Here is a 22015-nt window from a genome sequence, read left to right on the forward strand (position 1 = left end):
GGAAACTGGGTAAAGGGGGGCTTGGGAGATGGGGAGCAGGGCGTCCCAGCGCGGGCCCTGCCCTCCGTAAGCCCTGGTTTCCAACGCACCGCCAGTGCGGGAGTGGGCACCCCAGGGTGACTGCTATTGGACTTCTTGTCAACCCGGATGACAGAAGCCTCCCCGTGGATTTAATCCGACTCAGAAAAATGAAGACAGGTGACATTTGTTGTGCTCTGAGCTCGGGGAGCAAGGTGCACCTGCCATAAGTATGAATTCTCTGTTGCTATCATCTCTTCGTTATTTTGATGGGCACCGGGTGAGGGCTAAGGACCACGTGGATCACTGATGCGCCCACTTTTATTTTTAGAAAGTGTGTTTTTGAAAAGATGATGCTTCTTACGGCACCATTTTTCTGGTCCTCCTATAAAGAGAAAAATGGATTTCTACAATTCTTTCTGTAGTAACATAAGCTCTTCGGGGCAGAGGGCTTGCGCACTGCATGGCGGCCGAGCATGAAATTTTACGGCTGAGTTATGAACCCCTGCCAGTAAAAGTTTACAACGGAACAGCCCGGCTTTCCCGGCATCAGGAGCAGGGTGGGGAAACGGCACAGGCCCCCACAGACAGGACTGCCCTGGGAGGAGGATACTGACGGCTGCACGCTTTGGGCGTGAAGAACTCAAATGTGAGAATGAAGCTAATTAGATGCACTCGGGAGATGTGTCGCGGATGATCCAAGTCGCGCACCGTATTTACTTTGTACGAATGTAAACTCAGGATGACTTGACATCGCTTTCCATTTCATAATTAAATTAGAGGATTTGAGAATTCACAGGTTTTAAAATTAGACTACTATTGACTTTAAATTATCTCTGTTAACAGGGAAAGTAATAGAGTGAATAAATTAAACCCACTCTACATGTCACAATTCTGTGTTGTTTGCTTCCCTCCCAAAGACACCCGGCTGCCTACTGAATACACTTACACCGCAATTACCCACAATGTCAATACTCCAAAGAATCAAAAGTGTGTCACTGTATTTTTTTTAACCAGGAAGATATAATTGCCTATAACCTATTGGTGGGGGGAGGGGGTAGGCCATTGAATAGAGCCATCAAGTAAAATAGATAAAAATACAGTAGCCTTTTTGTTAAGTAATTGACAATACATAGAAAGGTCCTAATGAAAAATCTTCATAAATATGGCAGATTGGACACGGGAATTACCTAAACAGGACTGTGCTTTAATCTGTCCAGCCTTCCCCATTCTGTTTTTGTTTGTTAGTTTTTGTTTGGTTTGCTTTGGTTCTACCCTGATGGCGGTGGATTGTGTTTCAGAGTCCACTAGTGATCTGGTCCCAAGGGAAACCTTCATCCCGTCTGACGGTTAAGTCTGGTTTCGCATCCCGGGCACTTAGGAACCGTGGCTCAGCAGATAGGGCAGGGAGGATGCAGGGGCGGAGAGGCTGTGGACTGTGGTGCTGCTGGCCTGCGGTCTGCTGCTGGCCTGTGGTCCTCTGCTGGCCCTGGGGTTAGGGAGTCACCCAGAGGCTGTGACGTCAGCCCCCTCCCAGAAACACACAACACACCGCTCACCAAGACACAGAGGACTCCGGCTGGGTCTCCGCTAAAAGACGGGTCACCAGAGGGATGCTGGGAGGATGTGGGTGAAATGCTGTACGAAAGCACTTTGTAGACGCTGAGTACAGAGGGCTCTGCCCCCATTGCTTCCCCGTGGGGAGGGTCCGCCATTACTGCAAACTGTAACAAACAGAAGGATTTATTTGGCAGACCAAAGGGGACTAATAACCACTATCGATGGAGCATATATTTGCCCTACATCCCACTGGACAAAGTCTCAGCTCCTCGGGCCTGTGAGGATGGATCGCTCATGCAACAAACCTATTTAATTGGAAGAGGAACTTCCCTTTTCTCTCAACCTTCTCTGTGATGATTGGTCCCCGTCTCTTGGAAACTATGCATTTAGACTCAAGTGCGTTTATTTCCTTTAACCCTCGTGGTTCTGGTGGCTCCTCACTCCCAACCGCCCCTAAGAAAGCTGCTGGACTTGCCTTTCTTTCGTTTCTACTTTGAGGTCGGACGGTTCCCCAGAGTTTTACACTCGACACAAAGTTTCTCATTTCCACTTTCATTTTTGTAAATGATTCCCTAGGAGTTTATTCCGACCCCTACCTATTTACCTTTTCTTCTTTGTATTATCATTTGCCTTTTTTTTTTTTTTTTTACCAAAAGAGAGTCTCAAAATAAATTATTTCTACTTAGACTCCTGTACTTTGGAACAAAGTTGCCAACATGAACGCAGGCATGCTTTTCCCAGTGAATCAGCTGGATGCCGGCAAACTGAGCCAGCTTTTAGCTTTGCATCTCCTTCGGCGTTAGGTCCAGTGCTCCCGCGAATTCCAGCCACTCCCTCTGCTCCTCTCCTGGCCACTGTCAGGACAGACATCGCGTGTTTTTTTAGATTGGTCTGCACATCAATCTCTGTGCAGATTCACACACTGCGAGAGCAGCTTCACAACAATGCCCCTCTGTTCTTCTTGCTCTCATCACGCCCATGCGCACACACACAGACACGTGCAAACTGTAGCGTGACCTTGGAGGAAGGGTCAGTCACTCTCCTTCTTCCTAACCTGGGCTGTCGGAAAAGCAAGGCACACCAACAGGAGGAAAGTGGTGTGACTCCAGATTCAACTTTTGGGGTGTCCCCAGTTTTTGTTACTTTGGAGATAAATCTATGCATATATTAGAGAAACAGGCAAAAGGCTGCGAAGTCTGAAGAAATCAGTGAAGCCAAGAGAGAGATGTTTTTGGAACCATGTCTCCATGGAGGGCGGGTAAACGATGACTATTTTTGAGTTGATTTTGATGGTACTGAGTCCCTCTCGGGCAGTACTCGGTCTAAGAATTTGGGTAACATGACCCTCTGACTTGGTAAGAGGTAAGGCTTCCATTTTTTTAAAAGATTTTATTTATTTATTTTTAGAGAGGGAAGGGAGGGAGAGAGAGAGACAGACAGACAGACATCAATGTGCAGTTGCTAGGGGCCGTGGCCTGCAACCCAGGCATGTGCTCTCACTGGGAATCGAACCTGCGATGCCTGATTCGCAGCCCACACTCAATCCACTGAGCTACGCCAGCCAGTGTGAGGCCTCCACTTTAAAATTCTCTCATTTACTCCTGAACGCAAGCACCCTAGCAGGGGACGTGGAGGACGAGCATGGAGGGTGTGTCAGGCTCCCCATGGGAGAATAATGGGGTGATACCGTTGAGGACTGAATGTTTGTTTCCCCCAAGTTCATACCCTGAAACCCTGCCACCATCACCAACCCATCAGACGGTGCCAGGAGACGGGCTTTCTGGGGGTGACTAGGGGCCGATGACGTCACGAGGATGGAGCTCTGGTGAATGAGACCGAGCCCTTCCAAGAACCAGGAGGGAGCTTCCTCCTCTCTGCTCTCCCCCAGCCACTGGCCGCCCATCCAGTCCCTGTTTGATTCCTGCTCACATCCCCCAAGACCTTCCGGCGTCTAGACCCTGTGAAAACTCCTGCTTTCGGTTTATTTGACCCGTCAGAAGAGCCTGGAATTTTGTCTTGGTTTCATGCCCTGCATTCTTGCTCTCCATCCTCTTAGAATTCTACGTCTGGGCTGTTGCATTCTCCTTCCTCCTCCTGTATTCCATCCTCAGGAAATAGAAGTTCTCAGGGCTTGAGCTTGGGTCGTCTTCTCTTTTTGACTCCCCACACCTGTCGACTCCAGTGGCTTTGACACCGTCTATACACACGTCACCCACAGATACACCTGAGCCTCAGACCTCTCCTCCGAGCCACAGGTGAGTACCTCCCAGCGTCATCTTGACGTCAGCGTGCTCTCTCAGCGGATCCTCAGACAGACCCAACGGGGCTGCAACTCAGCTCTGAATCACGCTCCTACAAACACCTACCCCGAATCTGTTTTACTCCAGGGCCCTGCCTTGCAATGCACAGCACCGTCACGGAGCTACGTGCACTCGGCAGAAACCGAGGAGTCGTCATTCACACGGCTCTCTCCCTCACCGCCCAGAGTCGGTGCATAAAACCACGATTTGGATGACTCCTCACAACATCTGGTGCATATTTGTCTACCTCGCCCACCTTCACAGCCATAACCCTCGTCCAGCCCGTTGTCATGTCTCACCTGGAATACTGCGGCATCCATTTGATGTGTCTCTGCTTCTACCCTTGGCCCTCTTCCATCTAGTCTCCACACAGTCGCTGAAGTCGTGTTTATAAGTCACAAAATGCTTTCTATTCCTTCTTCTGCTTAAAACCCTTCGATTGCTTTTGAATCCACGATCCTTAACATGGTCTTCAGAACCCTGCATCATCGACAGGGTTCTGTCTGCTTCCCTAGCTTCTCCTTCTGCCGTTCTCCCTGTCACCGGATTCAGGCCGAGCTAGCTGCTTGCCTGCTCATGCTCTCAATCTCTCTCCTTCCCTCCAGCACCTCCTCCCTTTTCCTCCCACCCCCCCCCCACCACAATCCCCTCTCAGGACCCTTTTTTCCCCACGCAGTTACCATGCCTACTTGAGTGAAATGAGTCCCTTCTGTCCTCAGTCACCACAACAACTCAGCCCATTCCTGTCCATCCATCAGGTCTTAATACTTCTTTGACTGTCTGTAGGTGCATAATCAACCCGCCCCAAATCAGTGACTTAAAACAATAACAGAGGCCATTTCATTTGGTGACACATCATCAGTCTGGGCTGAGCTCAGCCAGGTGGTTTTCCCGCCGGTCTTCACTCATGAGGTGACGCGTAGCTGGTGAGTGCGCAGGTGGCCGGGACCTTTCCCTTTCTCCCCTGTCCCTCCGTGTGCAGTCGCTCCCCACAGTGCCTGCACACGGCTTCCCCAGTAAACCATACGGCAGCTCTGGGAGGCAGGGAGGGCAAAGGCAGATGCACCCAGGCCTTCGTAAGTGGCATACTTCTGGCACACTGTATTCTAAGTTCTAGGAACTAGACCAGGATGTAGATACTTGGAAATGTGGTTCAATAATGCCAGCAATGTACCAGATAATGACAATATGCTCTAATGTATTTTAACAGGGGGCAGCTAGCCTGATAATGCATAAAAGAATGGAAGCAACTCCATAATTAATTTATCAACTTATTACACTTTGAAATGAGGAGAAAGATAAGGAAATTCGATGATAACAGCATGCATTTTGGTCTTGGGGACTAAAGATTTTACTTCAAAAGAAAGAAATGGAGTCACTCTCTATGGTTTTGTCCACCAACCTTTCTACAAACTCTCTTAAGTAGAGAAACTGGCATTGGCCACATGATTAGCAAAGATTTTCTTTGACAAAGGAAGGTTCATGTAACCACTTTCAAGTACAGTTTAAGCAAGCATAAACATGTCCGAAGAAAGAGTCTCGTAAATATTCTCATCTGCATTTATTGCAACTTTCCTTGTAAGACTGGGGTGTGGGGAGGCTCTACACCCAGCAAAGAGACCACGGCATCAGCGTCAGTGTCGGTATCATCGTTACTATCGTGCCGCTTAGGAGCCATCAGCTCCACAAGCACAGACAGTACTTGATGCCAGGTCTCTGCCACGTGCGGGGAGAGGCACCAGGTCTCACACAGGTGCGCCCAGGCCCTGGGTGATCAGCTGTCTCTGCTAATTCTACTCCCAGGCTGGACTGCAATCCAAGGCCATACACTAAATAACCCTACCAGGGAAGCGTGGAGGATAAAAATACCAAGGGCTACAACCCAATGAGAGAGGTGTGCCTTTGCAACAGCTGTGCTAATTCATCAGGTATTTCAAGTCAGAAAACTTTCCCCATAGACAGGCAGGGTCGTCTCTCAGGATTCTCCTGGGAGGCGTGGGTTCCTGGGAAAGTGCTCAGAGACGGACAACGCCGCCTGTCACCAGCTCCACGGCTTTCAGCCCATTTCCCAGAGCCCAGCCGCCCCCCTGGAGCGTGCCCGAGATTCGGGGAGAGGTAGCGGCGCTTAGAGCATCGCCGTTCCATTTTCAACTGGAACACTGCTCAAGGTTTGTCACCAGAAAACGTAGGGGTTCATACAACTGTCTTTGTGAAGAAAAGATGACACTGGTTTTGAAACAAAGGTCATATCGGTGGTCTGAACCAAATGGTTTGTCTAACGAGGTAAAGCAAAATGCACAGAAAAGGAATACAGTGATTTTCTCCTATCTAAACTTCAATGCTGTGCTGTTAATATTTCATCATCCATTTGTATTCTGTACATATGTATATCTGCGTGTGTGTGTATATGTGTGTGAGGATATTTTCTTTGAGAACATTTTCCTCTGAGTTGGAGAGAAAATACCCATCATGAAAAAGTAGATATAGTTATAGTTTTCTTTATTCATTGACACTCATTAAATACTTCCTGTCTAAAAGAAATTGTATCTTCAGTATATCATTAAAAAAATAGAGTGGACAGGAGAAAAACTGCTAGTGGGAAATTCCATTTAAGCTTGACATTTGGTTTCAGTAACGCCTCTAAATATCTACAGACACTCTCTTCAATCAAACATTTTTATCTGCAAAGTTGAATAGGAAATTGCTTGTTAATGCCTAGCTAATAGCCCCCTTCTTCCCCAAAAGGGAAGGAAAGACTCATTTCAGAATAGAATTAACTAGAAAATGCCAACCCTTAGAATGTATGGTTCCTTTCCTAGTTTGTATCCACATGCATCTAAGCGCTTCCCGATCAAATTGAATAAAAGCCCTGTTCAATTTCAAGTCAATCTAACCTCACTGCGGTCGTGTATTTAGGCCACTTTATGCATTGTCTAAACAACTATTTTCTTGTCTTTTCCATTCTCTTAATTATGGAAATAGGGTTTTCCTTGATTCCATCAGGACATAATGCTTCTTTTTCAATGCACCAGCTAGAGACATTACATTAAAGTGGCATTCACTCGGATAGAAAATAAATATTTGCAAATCATTGGGTTCTTTATTTCATTTTTTTTAGGTTTTGTGTTTCATTTAGCTATATCGTGCAATAAAACCTTACCTAGCAGTTCAAAAAGAGTTCACAGAAAGTTTGCATGCTACACAATGGCACGCAGTCCTAAGGAGAGGCTTAGAGCAAAAATAAGGAATAAAAGGTGAACTGTGACTACTAGACCCACACCTGTATATCTTCATGCTTATAAAACACATGCAATTATTCACAGAGCATAAAAAGACAAGTATATTTCTTCCAGGGTATTAACTCTGCTGCTAGCCAAAAGATACTTATTTTTCTCTTTTTACCTCAACCCTATAAATCTCTCATTGTTCTGCCTCATAGCAATCAATAAATCACATCCCAGATATTAGGGCTCAAGGTCCATTCTAAAATGACCAATGGGGTTCTGTCCCTCCGTAGAGTTTGCTGTGTGATATATTAAGTGAATAGGAGCTGGTGATGGAATATAATAAATGTGTTTGAGAAAGTTTCCTGCGAACATTCCATCACGAATCTGTTCCTGGTCTTTGTCACATCAGGATTTTATGAAGGTTTGCCAAAAGTCAGCCCACAAATTTTATTTTACCCTATAACTGAAAGTCTAAAAAAGTGTGTAATAGATCGCAAATTCCTAAGAGTAAAGGAGTCATGCGAACATACGCCTGTGTGTTAACCCAGCGAGGCCTTGTGGCGAAATGAAAGGAAAGGAAGAGTTTGGAATGATTCCCACTTTAGTTGGGAATGTTCGGTAAACCATCAGGTGAGTCACTTTGCTTCTTTGAACATCCATCCCATCGTGTGTACAGTTGGGATGATAATATACAATGCAGGAGCAGGTGTCGCCATCCCGCAACGTGGCTCCCCGGATGGCTTTTCCAGAGTATTCTCCACCCCAGCTACTTCCCACACGTCCACTGGTTCATTATGAACTGTTCACACCGCACCTGAAATGTCATTCTCCCGATAAAAATCTCATGGACTCCTCCTTGCTCATTCTAAAACAAGTTCATGTGTTGTACTTGTATGGGCTAGGATTCTTTTCTGTGGAGGAGCATTGGCAGGCTAAAGTCCGTGCACCAAATTCAGACTGTCCCTCATTTGGTGAATGGAGTTTTATTGGAACATGACCTGTTGGGAACTGCCCTGCTTGGTTTCAGAAACTGTAACCCCCCAGGCTAAGGCTGAGGGAGAGACCTTGGACCATAAGCCACCAAGGAGACAAAAGCTTACCTCCCTGGCAGGAGCACTGCTTCTGCTCCTTTTACTTCATCCATAACTGGCCCCCAGTGCTTGGTTGGTTAGCCAATGATGGGTAAGATTCCCCAAAGGGGGAATGATCTAAGACAGGCACGATCACATGGGAGGCCCCCAAGGAAGGGCTTTGGGGGGTACAGCAAATGGGGGTGATGGACCCTTGCCCTTCGGCTTTGATATAGCCTGAGTCCTCATTCTGTCTGCAAGAAGTCTCCTAATCTCTAGGCTGCCTTACTTCCCTTGCTCCACTTAAGCCTGAAACAATGACAGAGGGTGGTGTAGCCCTGTGCTAGAAAGGGCGGTTTCCCCAGGCAATCAGGCCTAAGAAAGAATATGTAAAATCCTGTGAAAACTGCTTTGTTTAGAATGGTCTCAATGAAATAATAAGGGTCCAAGCAAGAAGTGAGTTTGTTCCTCAAAGTTTTACAGTTCTTTAGCTATCTGACCCTGACTCAAAATAGGCCCTCAGAGTTCTTTGTTATCTATTGTTTGATCCTTACTGCCTGACAAATGATTAATAAGCTTTACCTGTATTCTTGTGCAAATGACCCAATAAAAGCCCATGGAGGAAAAGACTCTTGGCCCTTCTCCTCTGAGAGATCCACCACCTTTCCTCCCGAAACAGATCATGTCTTGGTAGACTTATTCTCATCCTCGGGTGGCCGGGCCGGGGGCAGGGGGTGGCTTCCTGAGGGTGGAGCCCCCCATAATGACCCAGTCATGCATGTATGCTACCTGTGGTTGACTCTGAGTTGAGCAGATGCAACAGACACTGTATGGTTGGCAAAGACTGAAACTTTCCTTACCTGGTCCTTCACAGAAAAGGTTTGCTGACCATCCCCACCCCTTTAAGGAATTTACTTATTCCTAATGGTGCCTGCACTCTTAGTGAGGCTGTTTACAAAGTGATCTTCTCCCCTGTTAGGATATAAACGATAAACTCCATAATAAAGTAGATTATTTAGCTTCTTAATCCTCACCTTACTTAAGTAACCATTTGCCCCATATCAAGATACTTCAGCGACATATCAATAATATGTAGGCAAAGGCTAGAGAACTAATTACGATGGGATGACTTTTTATTCAATTACTTCTGGTGTCACGTCTGTTGCATTTCTGCTTTGCTGGGTATTATTGCTCCCCCTCTCAGACCCCTATTGCATAAACAATATATCAGAAAGCATTTTACAACGAATGCCCAGCAGTTCCTGGCCTTGAATAGCTTATTCGCCTAATTGTGCATCCCTTGTGGATTTTTCATAATACTTTACAGTTCTAATTTAAATACTTTTACAAATTCATCAAATACATTCTCCGAGGCACATTTACTCAGCTTACTTTTGAAACTTCTAATGAATTCTCTCGATATGTAATTTTATACTCAGCATCATGATTTGAATTAAATATTATTGAACAAGGTGTTCATTATTGGATGTGAATTATAATTAGAATGATAAGGCAACCTTAACTATGATAATAGTTTTAGTCAATTTCCTGTGGGACTGACAGTTTTCAATCCAGTACAAAGACCAATACCCTCTGCTAAAAGTCTGTTTGTTATAAGGGTTACAAGTAAATTAAGCGATGCCAGTTCTAGCTGCTTAAAAGCTAGAATTAGCAGATATGATTTAACTCTTAAGAGGCAAATAGCAGGCTGTCATGGCGCTCCAAATCAGCGGTGCAGATAGCTGACCTGCTTTGTATGCAATTTAGCATCCTGATATGGAGAGATGACCTAGATTTTCCCAGAAACACATGTGAACCTTGCAAACAAGTGCTGTACGCACCTATTTCACATGCGCATGGACGGCGGGAACACTTCCTACTGAAATATGTTCATGTCTTTATATTACCAAGGGATACCTTGTTTAGATATTTAAAAAATGCTTCTCTCATAGTGGCTGTGATAGGTAGAATTATTACTTTTTTTTCCAAATATTTTCAAATGTAGTCATTACTCGTACTGTGGAAAATGCATTTACAAATGAAGGGTAAACTCTACCTTAATCAGATGCCATGGATTTATTTTTATTCAGTGGGCATTCTAACAATGTGTGATATGACTCCCCAGGAGCACGGAGATTTTCGGTTCGCTGAGGCTGGGCTGTGAGGGCAGACTCTAATTATCTTTGCGAGTTCCTATTGTCTCATTATCAATGACCTCGAACGACGCCTTACTCATAATAGGTGTTCATTAAATGTCATTTCCTTCCCCCCTTTGTGGACAATTATTCATTGGTCATGGTTGGTGAACCCATTAGTTCCCTTCGTTCTGTAACTCTGTGTGTCATCATCTACAATTAAATTACCTGGTGGTGACTGTGTCTTTAACTGGACACCACCTGAAAGTGATGGCACCATTCAAGAAGAAAACCAGAACTCCTGTCAGTATGTTACTGTACCTCCTTTTTCTTTGTCATTTTTGCCATCTAGGGATTCCCTGCACGGGAGGGAGCCATGTCCATAGCATGTTTAAGACAAAGCCTGCAAGCTGGTTTTAAAAACTGCAAGTGGGTGAACTTACTTGCATTTCCTATTACCCGTTTCCTGTAATATGACGATCGGTCCGACGACTCCCCTTCACCGTAAGTTTTCTTTCCAAAGAACGGTCCAGCCCCCAGTATGGCAGCCCCTTCCCCTCGCTCATCCAACACTCGCTCTTCCCTCCGCCTCTAGGGATCTCAACTTCATACCAGAACGCAGCAGATGAAACCAAAATTCCTCATCCCATCTTACAACAGGGAAATAATCCTGCCCCCCCCCCCCTCGTTTTGGATTTGCTTGTTTGTGTGTCCAAGAAGTGTGTATGTGTGTGCATGTGAGTGTGTATGTGTGAGTGTGTGTGTGTTTGAATCCTTGCTGCTGTCTGTGAGAAGAGACGACACAAGCAGTTGCAAGAAAGGCAAATTTGTGATAAGGCACAAAACTGTCCCATCCCCAGCAAGCTGGATAAATGAGACATAGTTGCGTTCTAAGGTAGTGATGATTAATGCATGCATCTCTTATCGGTAGATCAGATTCATGGTTGTTTCTCACAGTTGGCGTAACATTTTTTCCCCATTTCAAAGATGTGGGTTGATTAGTGCAGGCCATATGGAAAGACTTATTTTGAGCTCATATCCTATTAGCTGTGACTCTTCTGCTTATTGTCATGCCTCTGTTTTGGTTGAAGGGAGAGAAGGGGACTCCCCCTGTGACCACACCCCCATTGGAACCTGCGTCTGACCGTGACAACGGGGCTGATGGGACTCCCCCGGTGGGCAAACGGAACAGGATCCCGACCTCACTGTTTCTTTTAAACACTCTTGAAGGAGAGACACGAACTTCTGAAAATTCAAGCACAACTTCTGTGGCCTGAGTTACCAGAAAAAAATAAAGTGCCTTTTTCCTTCCTGCAGGGCCCCCAGATATGTGGCGGACACTCCTAAACAAAACGGAGTTTTGGAATTGACAGCCAGGTGCCCGACAGGGCTGAGGCCGACTCCCTCACGGCACTGAGAAATGTTGGATCAAGTATACTAAATACTCATTGTACTATATTTTAAAACGTATATTCTATTGCAGATACGATAAACACTTGTTATATCTATTAGAGAGAAAGCAAAACCAAAGGAAGGCAGAGAAAGATCTCAGTGACAGAAATGAAGGGGAAACTCTCAGCCAGGGCTGAATGCACGTGGGACCATGCCGAGCCGCCTCGGGGACGACGCAGTGAACAGATGGAGCGGCAAGCACTCCTGGCCGGGAGCAGGTGCTCTGTCCACCGGCTGTAGCACCGGTCTCCTGGCACCAGGCCCGCTGCGGGAAGAGACATCTCCGCAGGAAGCTGGACCCCCAGGGGCTCCCCCTTGAAGGAGAAAGCAGGACGCTTGACCTACAGACTCTGGGAAGCAGTAAAGATACTTTCATCCGCTCCGGCTCTGGCTCTGGCTGGAAGCTGAAACCTCAGCTACACGCAGACCGAAACCTACATTATCCAAACAACAGAGGGATAGGTGCTAAAATAAGAAATTAACATAAAATTGCCCTAGATTGGTAAAATCACTGGGCTCTTGAGAGAAACCAATACAGAACTTCTCTACAGGGATAAGTCAGTAACCCAGGAAGCGGAGTGCTTCTGTGGAGAGAGGAATTTACTGGCAATAAGATCACACAAAAACATTTTGAACATACGAATAAAAAATTATCACAGGGCATGGTGCACTGACAATCACAATTATTAGACAATTATTAGACTTCATGTTGAGATGAGAGAAGCTTTAAGTCATCCAAACTATCTGTGTTTAAAATGATCGCATATGTAAAGTAATAGATTCAATAAAGACGACTATAAATTTAAATTGGTAAATTTGTAAAACCAATAATTTATAAACATGAGAAATACAGTCACTTAAATTCACAACCCAGTGGAAGAGTTCATAACATATTAAAACCACATTAAACCCATATTAACATATAAAACCCTGGGGAGTCATGAATCTGCTGATAGCTTCATGAGATTCCTCAGAACGAAGCTTTTTTGGATAGAAAGAAAAGAAATGTGAACTGGGGACATGTAGGGGAGAGGGAAAGCCCAATGTATGCCTAGTAGGTATTCTAGACACAGACCATCATCCGAACTAGAAAAGCAATATTCTAGGGGACATAAACTGAGCGTTTCTTTTAACGAAGAAAAACTTGGAGTTTTCAGTTTGAAGAAGTACATCAACCCTGATTAAGATTTATTCTTAGACACAACTGATAAGGGTGAACATCATCATTCCAGATGAAGAGAAAATGTTTAAAGCAACCAGGAGTTTAAGGAGATTATACTCAAAGCAATGACAACATTAACTGGCAGCAGAGCCCTGAACAGCAACTGTAGAAGCCAGAAGACAAAAATGTTCTATTTCCCATAAAAAGATGAGATATTAGCAAAGAACCACATAAGATAGTAGGGTAGAATCAAATTATAACAATTTAAGATCTTCTCTCTGTTGGGTTAAAGAATAAAAATAATGATTAACTTTCTACCATGTTAAGGGAAATATTACAATTTTTTAAGAGAAAAACACCAAAGATTCATAATAATATTTATAACTTCCAGAATAAAATAAGAGGAGAATCAAATAAAGAAAATTCAATCTAGGAAATATTTGATACAAGACAGAAAAGATGAAAAACAAAGCCTGGTCAATAAAAATACGTAATGGAATGGTAAAAGTCAAGCCTACTACTGGCAACAGAAACAAGAGGTCATCAAGAGCAAAATTAAGTTTTATGTTCTCTATAGGAGATATGCTACGCATAAAAGATGTATCAAAGAGATACAAGAAGAGAATGCGAAGAAAATACCAGCTAAAAGAATAAAATGCAACAGTATTAGTCAGAGACAAATGATTTAAGACATTTTTTAGACTAAAGAGGATCGTTACTGATTATAAAAACAAATCAATTCACATAGAAAATTTAACAATCTGATTCTAAGAGCAGTGCCTCAAAGGCAAGAGTGCAAAAGCAGAGAAATTAACTAAACCACAAACATAAACATTTGTGAATGTCTGGTTGATAGGTGCAGCAGATAGCAAGCAAAACTCACAAGCTACAGAGGATGTAAACAGCAAAATTAACACATTAGCTTACTGAACAAACATGGAGTCTTGTGAACAATACTTAGACTCCACTCTAACTGCAGTGGAATATAAGAATATAAGTGAAGTTGATAAGAACAAATAATCACCAAATAAGCATTAATTGGGAAATTTAAAAATTCAAAACTAAACAATTCATGGTTCAAAAAAGCAATCATAATCAAGTTTAAGGAACATTTAAATAAAGTCAAAGAGACACTACATATTTGTATTCACAGAAATGCAGTTGAAGCAGAATCATAGCTCAGAATCAATCAAATAAAAATATGATATGTTGAAAATAACCAAGCCAAGAATTCAGGCAAAGAAGAAGGTAAATAGTGACCAATTAACTGAAGGAAATAGAAAACAAAACACAATAATATCAGAGATTATTTTAAAAAGAAAAAGCACACAAAGAAAACTAGTGATTTGAAAATATTAATGAACCACAGAACCATTTCAAATATTTCTAAAAATGAAAACAAAAATGAGCTTTAAAGGGAACAAAATGATCAATTTAGTAAAAATGTGAGAACAGTAAACACACAGTATAAACAATTTTATGTCAATATATATGAAAACAAAATAAACAATGTTTTAGAAGGAGATAAGTTAAATTCACTGAACTTAAAAAATATATAACCTTTAAAACCTACAATTATTACTTGCGTTAAATCATTAGGATATAATTGTAACCCAAAAGCACAATGTCCATATAATTTTAAAACTTTCAAGAAACAAATGGTATACTTTTTTTCACATGGTTTCAGAGAATTTAAAAGAGTTACCCAACTCTTCCTTTATTTGGAAATAATATGAATACATGCACCACCCAGGAAAATTTGAGCCAAAGAACACGATTGATGATTGCTCATTCATTAGTTATGCCGGTGTTTATTGAGTGTCTGCTTTATGCCAGGCTCTATTCTAAGTGCTAGATATATTGCACTGAACAGAAGAAAATTGCCTCTTTGGGAAGCATATACTATATTAATTACATGCTTAGATAAATATAGCCCACTGCAATTAGTGATATATACTGTAATAGAAAAGGATGCAATGCTTTGAAGGGGAATAACGGTGGTTTATTTTAAACTGACGGATCAGAGGAGGCCTCATGAGAAATACTGCGACCTTGAACAAGGAGGGAGACAAGCTGTTCCCAGCGAAGGGCAGACTAGAGAGCGCATGAAGACGCCAGGGTGGCTCAAGGCTTAGAAAGCGTTTAGAAAAAGTGCGGCCCCCAGAGGGAAGAGAGGCAAGTGACCCTCTTCACTTGCGGCATGGAATGGCTGGGAAGACGCAGGGTCACCTTACACAGGTGTCTGAAACCCAAACCTGGGGTGTTCTACGTGCAACCACAAGCCATCAAAGAGTTTTCATTAAGGACATGATTGGTTTTCTATTTTAAAAAGGACCCTTCAGTGGTGTGTGGATAACGGGTTGGAAGGGGGAGAGAGTGGGATGTGAAGAGACCACCTAGGAAGTCCCAGTGGGCCGTGGGAGAGACGGGGCGGGGTGGGGCTTGGCCTGGGGTGGTGTCAGCAGAGGTGGAGATAACATAGAGCTTTGATGCAAACAATTTGTAAATGGAATGATTAGGCTTCATATTGAAATTCCTGGTGACACTGAGACTCAAAACGGAATTAGAATGAGATAATTAAAATTATAAATTAGGGTTAGAAGAGAATTAGAGATTAAAACTAAGAAATTAGAATTAGAGAACTAGAATTAGAAAAAGAGACTTAGAATTCTCTTTCTTAAGAATATACTACTTACTAGTTCACTCTGCATAGAATTCCAATTAAATGGAAACACATGCTTTTATAGGAATTAGGTTTCATATTCATTATGACTCTTATTCTATATTTTCTTGTAATCAGCGGTTACAAAGTTAATGAGTACTTCTTTTTTTAGATTTTTAATTATTTTTTCTTATTTTTTTTCAATTTTGATTTAAAGTATTGGGGTGACATTTGTTAACAGAATCATACACGTGGCAGGTGCACAATTCTATAATATAGCACCTGCACATCATATTGTGCGTTCACCACGCAAAGTCAAGTCTCCCCTCCTCGTCCACGCCCCCTTTAGCCTCTGGTACTCCCCCCACCCCACTTCACCTCTGTTAACTGCCACACCGCTTTCTGAACTTGTGCTCTGAGACCATCCTCAGACTCCTCTGCCCTGCTCCGAATGTAATACCGATTCTTCTCTCTTCTCTTTCCCAAAGAGATCAGTCCAGATTCCAGTTTTTCAAACGCTCCAGTGTGCTACAGCATGATTTTCCTTCCTGCTTTCCAAGGCTCACTGCCTTCCGTGCTCCACTATCTGCTCCTCTCCCCCGCCCCCCATAGACCACAGAAACGCGGTTCTTTATGACTGTGTAATACTCCATTGGGTGGCCGTTGAATCAGACCAAATCTAAAGCAAGCCCTGCCTAAGTAATTTCTGAATAATAATGTATTTAGAAATATTTTAATGCTTAATAAACTTTAAATTGCATTGTTCAATATTAACAAAAGAATATTTAGTCAATTGAGTACTAATTTTTGAAAATCCCTTTTTCAATACCAATTACCTTTCTAACTTCTTCTCAGTGAGATTCCTTTATTCCTGTTTTACTACTGCTCATCCTGAGTCAAATGTTCAATAATTATTTTGCCAGTTACTTTCTTGGTGAATGTATTAAATAGTTATTCTATTAGCATATAATCCCTCATTTTCGTATTCTTGAAGGAATAATTACTTTAGACTTTCCCTCGATAAAATGTATTTGATGTACTTGGCTGAATGGCTTACACAGCAATGTCAGGTTCCCATTCTGCACCTGAGACTCACCTCTCTTCTTACTCTAGGAAAAAGCATATTAGTAACAGTCTTAAATATTTATTTTAAATTTCTCATATATTCATATGCCAAATATCCTAAGTCTTTTTATTGTCTAATCTTGGTTTCCTAGCTAATCAGTGGAATTATAATATATCCTCAGTCATTTTTTTCTGAAGGGATGAATTCCATTGAGTGGTAATTTGCCTGAGATGTGAATAAACTATATTTTTAAAAAAAGTTTATTTTACTTGATTAGGGATTCTACTTACAAAAACATCTAAAGCTTTATAATCATTATTTAAGAAACATGAAGGATCACTTCTAGAATGATATCAACCATTTTAATAACTCACCAATTAACCACATTTTTATGGTCACAGCCTTTTTTATTCTAACTGAAATGCACTTCTTTCCCAGCAGTGAACTAGAACAGAGGAGAAACACCCTTTCCATCAGCAAAGCAGCTTGTTCTCTTGGGAAGACAATCTTCATGAACTTTTAGCAGTGTTTCTCAAGATCAGAGCTCATCAGAGCCATCTATGGGAAATATCTATTAAGCCCTGGCTGGTGTGGCTCAGTGGATTGAGCACGTGCCTGAGAACCAAAAATTATCTATTAAAAATATTGTGAGCAATATCCCAAAGGTCTGACAGGGCCTGCAAGACCACCTTGATAACGTCCTCCCAGGGAGTCCTGACTCAGGCCAACGCTCGGACTTGGACTGCGCCCTAGACGGGCATAAAATGACCATGTGACCAGCCACCGGAAAGAGGATAGGATCAATCCTTCCATTGGAGAGAAGGTTGAGCTTCGGACACAAAGGACATTTCTTCAGAAATCACATGTTTCTTTCTTCCCGCCCTTAGGTAAAAGCAAAGAGAGAGCCCGTGGAATTAAAGGAAAAGTGAAAATCTGGTAAAAACAACCAACTGTCGTCCTTAGAACTTTAGGAATATGTCACCACACACCAAATCACAAACTTATTTCATCAGATGCAGTCGACACAGGGATGTCGAGTGATGGCTGCCTCTTGAAATCCAATGGTGTTGTCTGGGACAGTTTGGCACTCCTCGGGACTTAAAGGGTGGCAGAGCCACGCGGCCACTTGCTGAGACTACAGCTTGTAACTCCCCCGCTCCCCTTGCCTGGGTGTCCTCACGGGGCCGTCAAAGAGACACTGAGCTATTCCACTGATGCTTCTCTTCCCACTTACTGAAATTCACCCTCTTCTTGTCAAAGGGGATGGGCAAAATTCCAAGTGCAATACGGCTGCCTCCACCTAAGGACAACACCCTCAGTGCAGAGAGAAAGGTGTGAAGAAATAGCCCCCGCTTCCCTGTGTGTGCTCGGAACCAGCGGTCTGTTTGCAGCGCTCTGCAGATGCTGCAGATGCTCTTCGTGCCTGAGAGTTCAGAGACGTCTGGCCCGCACACGAGAGGCTGGCGCCCACGTAGGAAGAAGGAAGACCCCCCGGCAGAGCACACGCTTAGTGCATCTTTGAAACACTAGTGGGTGAATAAGTGGATGGGGTTTGACAGAGGTTTGAGAATTAGTAACATAAATCATAACCAAGTGACTTTGAAACAAGGAGAGAAACGGCTGAAGTCTGCAAGCCCCCAAAGCCCTGGGCTGTGACATCAATGAGGGGAATTAGAGCAAAGGTAAAGCACTCTTCGCAGGTGACGTGAACACGCGTTTATCTGCACGAGCAGTGGGCCGAACAGAAGTCAGCTGCTGATAAAGTTGAAAATGCATGTCTTGAGTTTGAGAAGATAGCATGGCTATATAAAGTCCAAGTGTGTGGAAAGGTCAGAGCTGAAGGATAATATTTAAAACTCACATAATAACGCATGAGAACCTACCGTGAGCCAGGTCCCACGTTAAGCAGATACATCATCCCTCAGGTGTAAAACCTTCAAATGAGGTTATTCCCCGCCCCCCACTTCAATTATGAGCAACCGAGACTTGCCTGGGGCCACATAATGGTTCGAACAGACACATCTCGGCAGCCAGGAGACTCTTCCTGGGCAGTTTTGAGTGGCCGAAATAACGCACCCGCTGTCTGAGGACAAGGCCAGCTCTTCCTCGGCTGTTCCACATGCCTCCCGGCCACGCTGCTTTCCTGGGCCCCTGTTCACACAGTGGGGTGCCACTGGAGTCTAGAGGAAAGGGACCCCATGACTCTCAGGGCCCCAGGGCCCAGGGTGTGCCTCTCACGGGGGCAAGCACTTCCACCACATATTCCACCAACAGTCACGCCACAAGGATCACTGGGGGGACCGTAACAGGAACAAGTGTGGATTCTCTGAGTTTGCAGGGACAAGAGCATGGTGCAAATTCAAGGCGGTTCGTATCCAGGTGTCCTGTCCATTTCTCGAATTAAAAATAAGCTAAATAAGGCTCACTTAATTATCTCTACATTTCCCACATCTAGGATCCACGGAAGGAGAGGAAGGGGAGGGGTTAATTCCTTTTTCGCCTTTCCAATGTCATATCAATTTTAACATAATTTCCTATATGGAAGCACTATATAAAATATACTGACATGTCTGATTTGAATAAAAAAGCTTGTCAGGGCATTCTCCTTGATCATTCCCACACTCTGGGGTCCTTGTGTCATGCTATCTCATCCTAATTCTGAAAGCCACGTTGTCCTCGGAGATGTAAATTTCTCCTTGTCCCCCCTATTACTATAGTTACTATATAGGTATTTCTCCCCTATTTAAGAATTTCTCCCCTACCTCATACCTATATATGCTATTAATAACATAGTCTCAAATATATAATTATGTTCAATAATTATTTCTTCATTGAAATGCATTGGACAATTCTACGCACATAAACACGAGCTTAAGACATTTCCAGAAAGTGACGATTCAGATCGTCACAACAGCTGGCTGAGTGTCACAGAGCCCCGCTCCGCTATCCATATAAAACATTTTAATATCCGCTGTTGTCAGAGAGGTGGGAGAACAGCACCCCCATGCCCTGCTGGGGAGAATTCCAATTAGAACAGGTACAAACCTGACTCTCATGCACACTGAATATGTCCTTTCCTTGATCAGGCAGTCCGCTTCTAGAAATCTATTATTTTTCAGTGTTTGTCTAAATATACAAAGTTACATGCACTAGCTTTTTCTCTATAGAGTATACACAAATAGCAGAATGCCCACTGGCAGGATTATTAAATAAAACACACTCATGTAAAGTAAATAGATGATGGGATAGTATGCCATAAAGAAAAAAATATAAAATGAAATGGAAAGATGTCCACACTCTATTATAAAATAAAAATTAGCAAGTTAAAGAACATGCTTTATAGTAGAAAGCCATTTTTAAAAAGTGTAGGTCTGTCTGTGGATGTGCACATAATTGAGCACGTGTGTGCAAAGGTCTGGCTGGAGACCCCGTGAGCCAGCTGTGATCACCTCCGGAGAAGGTGATTGGTTGGGAGAGCTTGATGCTATTGTTCACACTGGCCCATGCACATGTAAATATGTTATTTAACAAATACATTATCTGCATGATTTTCCCACATATAAATATGTTATTTGACAAATAAATTATCTGCATGACTTTCCCACTTTCCATTGATTCTCTTGCTTCTGGTCCAAGGCCATGGATTTAGGAATATTTACTAGCTCTAAGGCATCGATTGTCTCTTACTTATTTAAAAGCTATGCCTTGCTAGCTGTTGCTTTTTAAGTCAGGGAATTGTAACTTGATTTTGTAAGTACAGCTTTAAAAGAAGAGGAAGATAAATTATATTTTTTCGCACAAGACTTATGTTTTTAAAAGGTGCAATTCAACCTAATTACAACAAGCAATTACAAAAGGACTCCCTCATGAATCTAAATAGATTATCTATAATCACATGACGTGATTGTTGCCAAGACCTTAAAAGCCTGGGTGAGGAAGGCTTAACCTGCTCTTACACCCAACCAGCCAAGGTCTATCTTTTCTAAAAACAGAAATGGGAAGAAATGCCATTGTAATTTCATTCTTCTTTCTCGGCTGAAATCAATTTCGACATCATTAAGATTTCCCAGGTAGGGGGTCTTCTTGTCTCATGCTTGAGGTTTTTAAAGATTTCCTTCTTATAAAAGTATCACCCCTGGCAACAGCTGGGAGTTTGTGCTCATCACTTTGGGTCTAATAGGACAACTAATAGGTCAGGTGGGATATTCTGAAATGTAAATTTTTCAATTGCTTGAAGTACTTCTGACCCAAACCCACTAACCTTCATACATGTCTGCCCAAAAAGCAGAAGGGGGCTGTTTTGTGGCTCGGCCACACGGTGCCAGCCGAGGGCCCCCAGGTTTGGCAGGTTTGGCAGATTCATGACAAGGAGAGAGATGCTTGTTACGAATGCTCCAAGTCTGCGTGGATTCGCAACTCCAAAATGATTTTTTAAAAGGAAAAAAAAAAGCATACTTTAAAAGGCAGCTTATATTTGTGTGCTTTAATTTTTAACAAATCAAATCTAAGTTTGATTCTAATTTAATTAGCTTACATAATAGAAAATTTCAACGTTATTTTTTGTCACTATCTTCAATTATCTCAATTTATGAAGTAAGTGGCTCTGGTTGACATTCTAGAAGCACGCATAATTATCTCAGCAAATGTGAATGTGAGAGTTAACCATAAGTGGATATGCCGTGTAATTTGCATATTTACTCATATCCTGTGGTAGAAATTTATGTATACAGCTGACAGACATGAAAATCTGTATTTTGTTACAAAGTACCTAGAAAGATACCTAAATAAAGACATTGAAAAAACCACCCGGATTACCTCCTGCCGTTCTTAACCTAGCTCACTATTTGGCTAAAATTCTTCAATTAGTTCACAGCAATCACATCATAGACAGAAACAAGGTAACATTTGATGAGTAGCTAACAAAGGGGAAATTTAATTCAAGTATATGTGGGCCAGAATATAGATAAAATGTCCAATTACACAGAAATTTAGAAGTATTACTAATTTGTCTTAACATGACAGAGTGAATAATACACCCAACATTTAAAGAGACAATGTTCTCACTAAAGCAATTTATAGACTGAACATTTTGTGTGGAAACATAATCTAGACCTCCAAATCACCCCTTATGATTTATACGTAAAACATCGGTGTAATCCTCCGTCTTGAACCTCTGCCTAACGTCAGCTCCTTTAATTAGCTAAGTAGGCTCGCAGCCCCCTTTTATTGGGTGGATTCCAATTTCATGTCCGTTGGAACCTTGCCTGTATCTAAAGCCATTTGAAATAGCTGACTTAGTCTCAAAAATATTAATAGGTGCTCTAAGACTGCATGTATTATTAATCCTGCCTAATGCTGCATGT

Source organism: Phyllostomus discolor, chromosome 11, assembly GCF_004126475.2.
Source record: "Phyllostomus discolor isolate MPI-MPIP mPhyDis1 chromosome 11, mPhyDis1.pri.v3, whole genome shotgun sequence".
NCBI classification, from domain to species: domain Eukaryota; kingdom Metazoa; phylum Chordata; class Mammalia; order Chiroptera; family Phyllostomidae; genus Phyllostomus; species Phyllostomus discolor.